The sequence below is a fragment of the Ovis canadensis genome, chromosome 15, assembly GCF_042477335.2.
Source record: "Ovis canadensis isolate MfBH-ARS-UI-01 breed Bighorn chromosome 15, ARS-UI_OviCan_v2, whole genome shotgun sequence".
NCBI lineage: Eukaryota > Metazoa > Chordata > Mammalia > Artiodactyla > Bovidae > Ovis > Ovis canadensis.
Genome location: NC_091259.1, coordinates 37943285 through 37952713, shown reverse-complemented (window position 1 = coordinate 37952713; position 9429 = coordinate 37943285).

Below are 9429 nucleotides of genomic sequence, written 5' to 3'. Positions count from 1 at the left end.
TACATACTGTCTATGGTTGCTTTTACACAGGACACGACTGAAGTGACTTAGCAGCAGCAGCAGCAGCAGCACAGAGTTAAGTAATTGAAATAGATACTGTCTAGCTCAGAAAGCCTAAAATATGTATTATCTCACCCTTTGTAAGAAAGTTTGCCAACATCTGCTTTATAATGATAAATTATATTGAGAGACTTTCTAATGAACTATGTTTTTATATTACTGGGATAAAATTTTCCCATTCAAAGTACTTTAATTCTTCACAGTATAACTTACATTCAGTAAAGCACGGTAATCTTAGATGTGTCACTTAATGAATTTTTACATGCTTATACATCCATTTAAATACCATTCAGACCAAGATATTGAATATTTCCGCACTGGTGACTCTTGAATTCCCTGAACTGGTCTATATTGCCAGCCTCTCACCCCTAAGGTAATGACTCTTCTGAACTCTGTCCATAGATTCATTTTGCCTGTCTTGAAATTCTCAGAAATGAAATCATATAGTAGATAGTCTTATACGTCTGGCTTTTCACTCAACAATGTGGATTGCTGTGTATAGCAGTAGATAGATTTTTAAAATATTATTTGTGTATTAGTTGCCTAGTTGTGCCAACTCTTTACAACCCCATGGACTGTAGCCTGCCAGGCTCCTCTGTCTATGGAATTCTCCAGGCAAGAATACTGGAGTGGGTTGCCATTTCCTCCTCCAGGGGATCTTCCTGACCCAGGGATCAAACCCAGGTCTCCTGCATTGCAGGAAGATTCTTTACCTTCTGAGCTACCAGGGAAGCCCACAAAATATTATTTAATATTCTATTATTTGAATAAGATGCATTGATTTTTAACACAGTATTAGATTTCACTGTTTTATTGAAGTTTTTTTTATATACACATATATATTCTTAAAGAAAAGTGACCTAAAGTTTTCTCTTTTTTTCTTAAATTTTTAATTTTGGCAGTGCTGTATGGCTCGCAAAGATCTCAGCTCCACAACCAGGGGTTGAACGTGGGCCATGGCAGTGAGAGTGCAAAGTCCTAACCACTAGAACACTAGGGAACTCCCTAAAGTATCCTCTTCTTATGTTGTTGTCTTTTTGTATGTGTGTGTCAAGTCCATACGAAGTTATATCAAGTTCATGAAATGATCTGGACAGTTTTCCCTTTTTTATTTTTGCAACAATTTGTGTTGGCTGCTAATTACTTATTGCTTGAAATTTTAGTAGAATTTACCTAGGAATACTTATAAAATACCCTGGGACTTCTGGGGTAGCAAGGAGATTTTTAAATAATTACCATGTTAATTTGTCATTTTGCTGTTAGTCTTCAAGTATTATATTTTCAATTTCAACATGATATATTTTCCAAAAATATGTACATTTCATCAAGGGTTTCAAATGTATATTATTGTATGTATGTATATAGCTGTTCTAATGGTTTATATTTTAAAATCTTGATTCTATTTCCTGCTTAATTCTGTGGTGTGGTTATTTGAAAAACTTTTATTTCTTGATGTTTATTTGATTAGTCTCTTTAAAAATGTTTACTTGAGGGAGAACAAGATGGCGGAGAAGTCGGTGAACATGGAGTACGTGTCTCTCCACAGATACATCAGGAATACACCTTCAGACACAGAAGTGCATGCAGAACACCAGCTGAGAGGGGACAGGAGTACCCGACCAGAGGAAAAGAATACACAGAACCATTCAAAACTCGGTAGGATGAAGGAACTAGGGAAGAAACAGGAGAGTTAGTAGGACAGAACCTGCCCTCCACAGGTGGGGGAACTGAAGCAAGGGTCTGATCTTCACATTGTCTGAGCCAGAAGAGAAACATTTACGGCTGAGAAGGAAACAGCTGATCTGTGGCAGCCTAATAGGAATGAGAATCAGACAGTCCTTGCCACAGCCATACATACCCTGTGTAGGTATACAGGTCCCCCCTGGAAGGCGCAGTGGCTGGGAGCTGGAGTTCAGGGATTGTGGAGCGATCCCAGGGCGAGGGCTGCAGCTGACTGCGGAGAGACGGATGGAGAGGAGGTGAGGAAGGAGATTGTGGTGGGAAGTGCCTGTGGAAGCCCAGCAGCCATGGAAGCAAGGCAATACTGCTGAGTCCCACATAGGGGATGGGGCCGTCACCACAGCCTCTCTCCCTCAACACACCAGCATCAGCAGGTGAACAATAGAGAAGCTGGCCCATCAAACGCCCAACACACTGAACTACAGAGCAGGACCCTACCCAGGGTGCTCCTTTAAGTGCCTGACACACTGATCTACAGAGTAGGATCCCAGCCAGGGGGAGTCCCTCTTGTGCCTGACACACTGAACCACAGAGAAGGACCCCAGGCAAAGGAGCCATCTAAGTGCTTGCATGGGCGGAGCTATGGAGAAATACTGGCCAAAGAGGCCTTCTGCTGGCCAGCTACAAGAGGCTAGAAAAAAACACTCTGATAGGGCCATAACTGGGGGCAGTCTGTGTCCCTGCACACTTGGCGCCACCAGGGTCCCCACAAGCTAAGCAGCTACACCACCTTCACGCTCAGCTCTTATTGGGGCAGAGCTGCCACGAGCAAAAAAGTCTTGCATCTATGCACACAGAGTCACTTCGGTAGTGTCCAGCTCTTTTTGACCCTGTAGACTGTGGCCTGCCAGGCTTCTCTGTCAGGGAGGGGGGTTCTCCAGGCAAGAATACTGGAGCATATTGGCCAACACTGGTTGCCATACTCTTCTAGAGAGCTGTATTTCCTGCTGCCCTAGCTGCCAATCCCCCTGAGTACCTGGTGCTGCCAGAAACCCTGTGACCCAAGAAACTACACTACCTCCACCCCTGGCCCTCACAGGGGCAACCCCAAGTCCTCCAGGGCAGCCTCAGGAGCAAACCCCAGTGAAGACCCACATGCAGAGGTGGAAATAAAACCACAATCAAAACCCAGGGGCAGTATGGTTAAGGAAAAAGACCCAAAACCTTCCCACCAGCTGTACAAGCTGCAGATTAAACTACACAATCAACTAGGCAGACTCTGTGTCTATGGAATATTTAAAAGGTCATTGAGAGCTCCACGAAAGGAAACATACTAATCCTGATAGCTGTGGACACTGGAGACAAGAACACATAGGGGTAGGACCAAATTAGAGTCTGAGCTGCCCCCACAGCAGGTCCAGAGATCAGCACAGTGTTGGAGGGCATCCTAGGGAGGTGAGGTGGACTGTGACTCCCAGTGAGGGAAAGACTCTGACAGCAGTGACTCAAGAAAAACATTTATCATTCTTATATTTTGACTTGTTCTGTAGATTCTTTTGGATTTTTTTTCTTTCTTTTTTCTTTTTTTTCCCCCTCTGTTGTAGTTGTCGATTTTATTGACACTATGAAAGCTAGTTAAGCTTCTGAGTTTTTTTTTCCTCAGTCACTTTTTTTATTGTTGTGATAAACCTCTGCCTCTATGTTGGGCTTTTGCAGTTCTGTGGAGTTTTCCTTTTCTTTTTTTCTTTTCTCTTTTTAAAATTTCAATTATTGATTTTTAAAACCTATTATTATTTTTTCTACATTTATTCCTTTGTTTGCTTTCCCTACTGTTCTTTTCCCCTTGCAGTTAATCTTTAATGTATATAAATCTTCTTCATCTGCCTCTGTTTAACTTTGCATATCTATTCTTTCTTTCTTTTCTTTCCTTTCCTCTCAACATATTTGTTAATTTTATTTTCATTGCTTTATTCCCCAATTGGCACCTTCATTTAGTTTTGTTTTCCAGTTTGTGCTTTAGTTATTTTTGTTCTGGTAGATTTAATTTTTGGTTTCCTTTGTTGGCCAGGTCAATCTACTGTACTTTATTTCTGTTGGACTGTTTTGATTTTGCTTATTATGGGTGTATATGTATATGTGTATATTCAGTCACACTTTTTATTGCTGCTATAAACCTCTGCCTCTACACTGGGCTTTTGCTTTTCTGTGGAGTTTTCCTTCCACCCCCTGCTCCTGCCCTTTTCCTTCCTTCTTCTTTTTATTTTCCTTTTTATAATTTTAGTTTTTAATTTTTTTAACCGATCATATTTTTTATACATTTATTCCTTTCTTTCCCTTTCCTACTGTTCTTTTCCCCTTGCAGTCAATCTTTAACGTATATAAATCTTCATCTACCTCTATTTAACTTTGCATATTTATTCTTTCTTTCTTTTCTTTCTCAACATATTTGTTAGTTTTGTTTTCATTGCTTTATTCCCCACTTGGCACCTTGCTTTAGTTCTATTTTCTAGTTTGTGCTTTAGTTAGTTTTGTTCTTAACTGGTAAATATAATTTTTTATTTACTTTGTTTGCTGAGTCAGTCTACTGTACTTTATTTTTGTTGGATTGTTTTCTCCTTGCTCATGGATGTATATGTATATGTGTACATACCATGATTTTAATTATTATTTGCCTGATTTTGTAACTGCCATTTGTCTGGGGTTCATCTTTGGTTTCCCATTTCTGGATATTTGTTTTAATCTCACTTAATGCAATAACAAATCACTTGTGGAATCTTCATTCCTGACCAGAGATCAAGCCCTGAGCCTTTGGAGTGGGAGCACTGACTCCAAGACCCTAGACTACCAGAGACTAACCCTAGGGAGGATCAAATGGTGAGAACTCACACAAAGGAAACCACTTGGATACAAGACCCTTCATCACCCAACCACCAGTAGCACCCTGTGCAGGATGCCTCATCTAAACAACAAACAAAACAAAAATACAAACCCAATCATCAGCAGACAGGATTACCACCTCACTCAGCTTTGGCCATCAGAGGAAAAACTAACAAACAAAAACTCAGCACAAATCTCACCCTATAGGAAGCTTAAACAAACCACTGGACCAACCTTAGGAGGACCAACCTTAGAAACCAAAAGGAAGAAAGAATTCAACCTTGAAAGCTGGGAAAAGGACACCTCAAACAATAAATTTAAAAAAAGAAAGAAAGAAAGAAGGAAAAGGCGGAGAAATACTACACAAATGAAGGAATAAACTAGAAACACAGAAGTCCAAATAAACGAAGAGGAAATAGGCAAACTACCTGAAAAAGAATTCAGAATAATGATAGCAAAGATGATCAAAAACCTTGAAAATAAAATGGAGAAAATGCAAGAATCAATTAACAATGACCTAGAAGAATTAAAGAATAAACATGCAGAGACAAACAACACAATTACTGAAATTAAAAATACTCTGGAAGGAATCAATAGCAGAATATCTGAAGCAGAAGAACAAATAAGTGAGATGGAAGATAAAATGGTGGCAATAACTTCTGAGGAACAGAATAAAGTAAAAAGAATGAAAAGAACTGAGGATAGTCTCAGAGACCTCGGGGACAATATCAAACACACCAACATTTGAATTATAGGGGTCCCAGAAGAAGAAGAGAAAAAGAAAGAGTATGAGAAAATTTTTGAAGAGATTATAGTTGAAAATTTCCCCAACATGGAAAAGGCAATAGTCAATCAACTCTAAGAGGCACAAAGAGTCCCATACAAGATAAACCCAAGGAAAAACATGCCAAGACACATACTAATCAAACTAACAAAGACTAAACACAAAGAAAGAATATTAAAAGCAGCAGGGGAGACGCAATAAGTAACATACAAGGGAAACCCCATATGTTAACAGCTGATCTTTCAGCAGAAACTCTGCAGGCCAGAAGGGAATGGCAGGATATATTTACAGTATTCAAAGGGAAAAATTTACAACCAAGATTATGGAAACCCAGAAAGGATCTCATTCAAAATTGATGGAGAAATAAAAAGATTTTCAGACAAGCAAAAGTTAAAAGAATTCAGTACCACCAAACCAGCTTTACAGCAAATGTTAAAGGGAGTTAAATAGTCAAGAAATACAAGAGAAGAATAAAGATCTACAAAATCAACCCCAAACAATTTAGAAAATTGCAATAAGAACATAAATATCAATAATTACTTTAGATGTAAATGGATTAAATGCTCCAATCAAAAGACACAGACTGGCTGAATGGATACAAAAACAAGAGCCATATATATGCTGTCTACAAGAAACCCACTTCAGACCTCAAGACACTTATAGACTGAAAGTAACAGGATTGAAAAATATATTTCATGCAAATACAAGCAAAAGAAAGCTGGAGTAGCAATCCTCATATCAGACAAAATAGACCTCAAAATAAAGAATATTACAAGAGATAAGGAAGGACACTACATAACGATCAAGGGATCAATCCAAGAGGAAACCATAACAATTATAAATATCTATGCACCCAACACAGGAGCACCTCAATACATAAGACAAATACTAACAGACATAAAAGGAGAATTTTTGAAAAATAGTAGGAGACTTTAACCCCCCACTCACACCAATGGACAGATCATCAAAACAGAAAAGTAATAAGGAAACACAAGTCTTAAATGATACATTAGATGAGATGCAGCTCTTTGATATCTTCAGGACATTCCATCGAAATGCAGAAGAATACACCTTCTTCTCAAGTTCACATGGAACATTCTCCAGGATAGACCACATCTTGGGTCACAAATCAAACCTCAGTAAATTTAAGAAAACTGAAATCATATCAAGCTTCTTCTCCAACCACAACACTACGAGACTAGATATCAATTACAACAAAAAAAACTATAAGAAACACAAACACATGGAGATTAAACAACACGTTTCTAAATAACCAACAGGCTACTGAAGAAATCAAAAGGGAAATCAAAAAATTTCTAGAAACAAATGACAATGAAAACATAACAACTCAAAACCTATGGGATGCAGCAAAAGCAGTTCTAGGAGGGAAGTTTATAGCAAGTCAATCCTACCTTAACAAACAAGAAAAACATCAAATAGACAGCCCAACTTTATACCTAAAACAACTGGGGAAAGAAGAACAAAAACATCCAAAAATTAGTAGAAGGAAAGAAATCATAAAGATCTGAGCAGAAATAAATAAAAAAAGAAATGAAAGAAACAATAGTAAAGATTAATAAAATTAAAAGCCAGTTATTTGAGAAGACAGACAAAATTGACAAGCCTTTAGCCAGACTCATCAAGAAAAAAAAGAGAGAGAGAGACAAGAATCAAATGAACAAAATTAGAAATGAAAAAGGAGAGATTACAACAGACAATGCAGAAGTACAAAGGATTAAAAGAGGCTACTATGAACAACCATATGGCAATAAAATGAGTAACCTGGAAGAAATGGACAGATTCTTAGAAAAGTTCATTCCTCCAAGACTGAACCAGAAAGAAGTAGAAATTATGAGCAACCCAATTACAAGCACTGAAATTGAAGTGATCAAAAAATCTCTCAAAACACAAAAGCCTGGAACCAGAAGGCTTCACAGGAGAATTCTATCAAACATTTAGAGAAGAGCTAATGCCTATCTTTCTAAAGCTCTTTCAAAAAAATTTCAGAGAAAGGAACACTTCCAAACTCTTTCTATGAGGCCACCATCATCCTGATACCAAAATCAAACAAAGACAACACACAGAAAAGAAAACTATAGGCCAATATCACTGATGAACTAGATGCAAAAATCCTCAACAAAATTTTAGCAAACAGAATTCAGCAACACATCAAAAAGCTCATACACCATGATCAAGTTGGGTTTACTCCAGGAATGCAAGGATTCTTCAATATATGCAAATCAATCAATGTGATACACCATATTAATAAATTGAAAGATAAAAACCTTATGATAATCTCAATAGAGGCAGAAAAAGCTTTTGACAAAATTCAGCACCCATTTATGATTAACACTCTTCAAAAAATGGGCATAGAAGGAATCTACCTCAATATAGTAAAGGCTATATATGATAAGCCTACAGCAAACATTATTCTCAATGGTAAAAAACTGAAAGCATTCCCCCTAAGATCAGGAACAAGACAAGGGTGTCCACTTTCATCACTATTATTCAACATAGTTCTGGAAGTCCTAGCTACAGCAGTCAGAGAAGAAAAAGAAATAAAAGGAATCCAGATCAGAAAAGAAGTAAAGCTCTCACTGTTTGCAGATGACATGATACTATATGTAGAAAACCCTAAAGATAGTATCAGAAAATTACTAGAGCTAATCAGTGAAGTTAGCAAAGTTGTAGGATACAAAGTCAATGCACAGAAACCACTTGCATTTCTATATACTAACAATGAAAAGTCAGAAAGAGAAATTAAGGAATCAATCCCATTCACAACAAAAAGAATTAAATATCTAGGACTAAACTTACCTAGGGAGACAAAAGAACTATACATAGAAAATTATAAGATGCTGATGAAAGAAATCAAAGATGGCATAAACAGATGGAGAGATAGCCCATGTTCCTGAGTAGAAAGAATCAATATTGTGAAAATGACTATACTACCAAATGCAATCTACAGATCCAGTGTGATCCCTATCAAACTACCCATGACATTTTTCACAGAACGAGAACAAAAAATTTCACAATTCACATGGAAACACAGAAGACCCAATAACAAAAGCAGTCTTGAGAAAGAAGAATGGAGCTGGAGGAATCAACCTTCCTGACTTCAGAGTATACTACAAAGCTATAGTCATCAAGACAGTATGGGACTGGCATGGAAACAGAAATATAGACCAATGGAATAAGATAGAAAGCCCAGAAATAAACCCATGCACCTATGGGTACCTTATTTTTGACAAAGGAGGCAAGAATATACAATGGGGCAAAGACAGTCTCTTCAATAAATGGTGCTGGGAAAACTGGACAGCTACATGTTAAAGAATAAAATTAGAATACTTTCTAACATCATACACAAAGATAAACTCAAAATGGATTAAAGAGCTAAGTGTAAGACACAAAACTATAAAACCCTTAGAGGAAAACATAGAACACTCAATGACGTAAATCAAGGCAAGATCTTCCATGACTCACCTCCTAGAGTAATGGAAATAAAAACAAAAGTAAACAAGTGAGACCTGATTAAACTTAAAAGCTTTTGCACAGCAACAGAAACTATAAGCAAGGTGAAAAGACAACCCTCAGAATGGGAGAAAATAATAGCAAATGAAACAACTGACAAAGGATTAATTTCCAAAATATACAAGCAGCCCATACAACTCAATGCCAGAAAAACAAACAACCCAATCAAAAAGTGGGAAAGAGACTTAAACAGACATTTCTCCAAAGAAGACATACAGATGGCTAACAAACACATGAAAAGATGCTCAATAGCACTCATTATTAGAGAAATGAAAATCGAAACTGCAATGAGATATCACCTCACACTGGTCAGAATGACCATCATGAAAAAGTCTACAAACAATAAATGGAGGAGAGGCTGTGGAGAAAAGAACACTCGTGCACTGTTGGTGAGAGTGTAAATTGATACAGCCACTATGGAAGATGGTATGGAGATTCCTTAAAAAAACTAGGAATAAAATCACCATATGACCCAGTAATCCCACTCTTAGGCATAT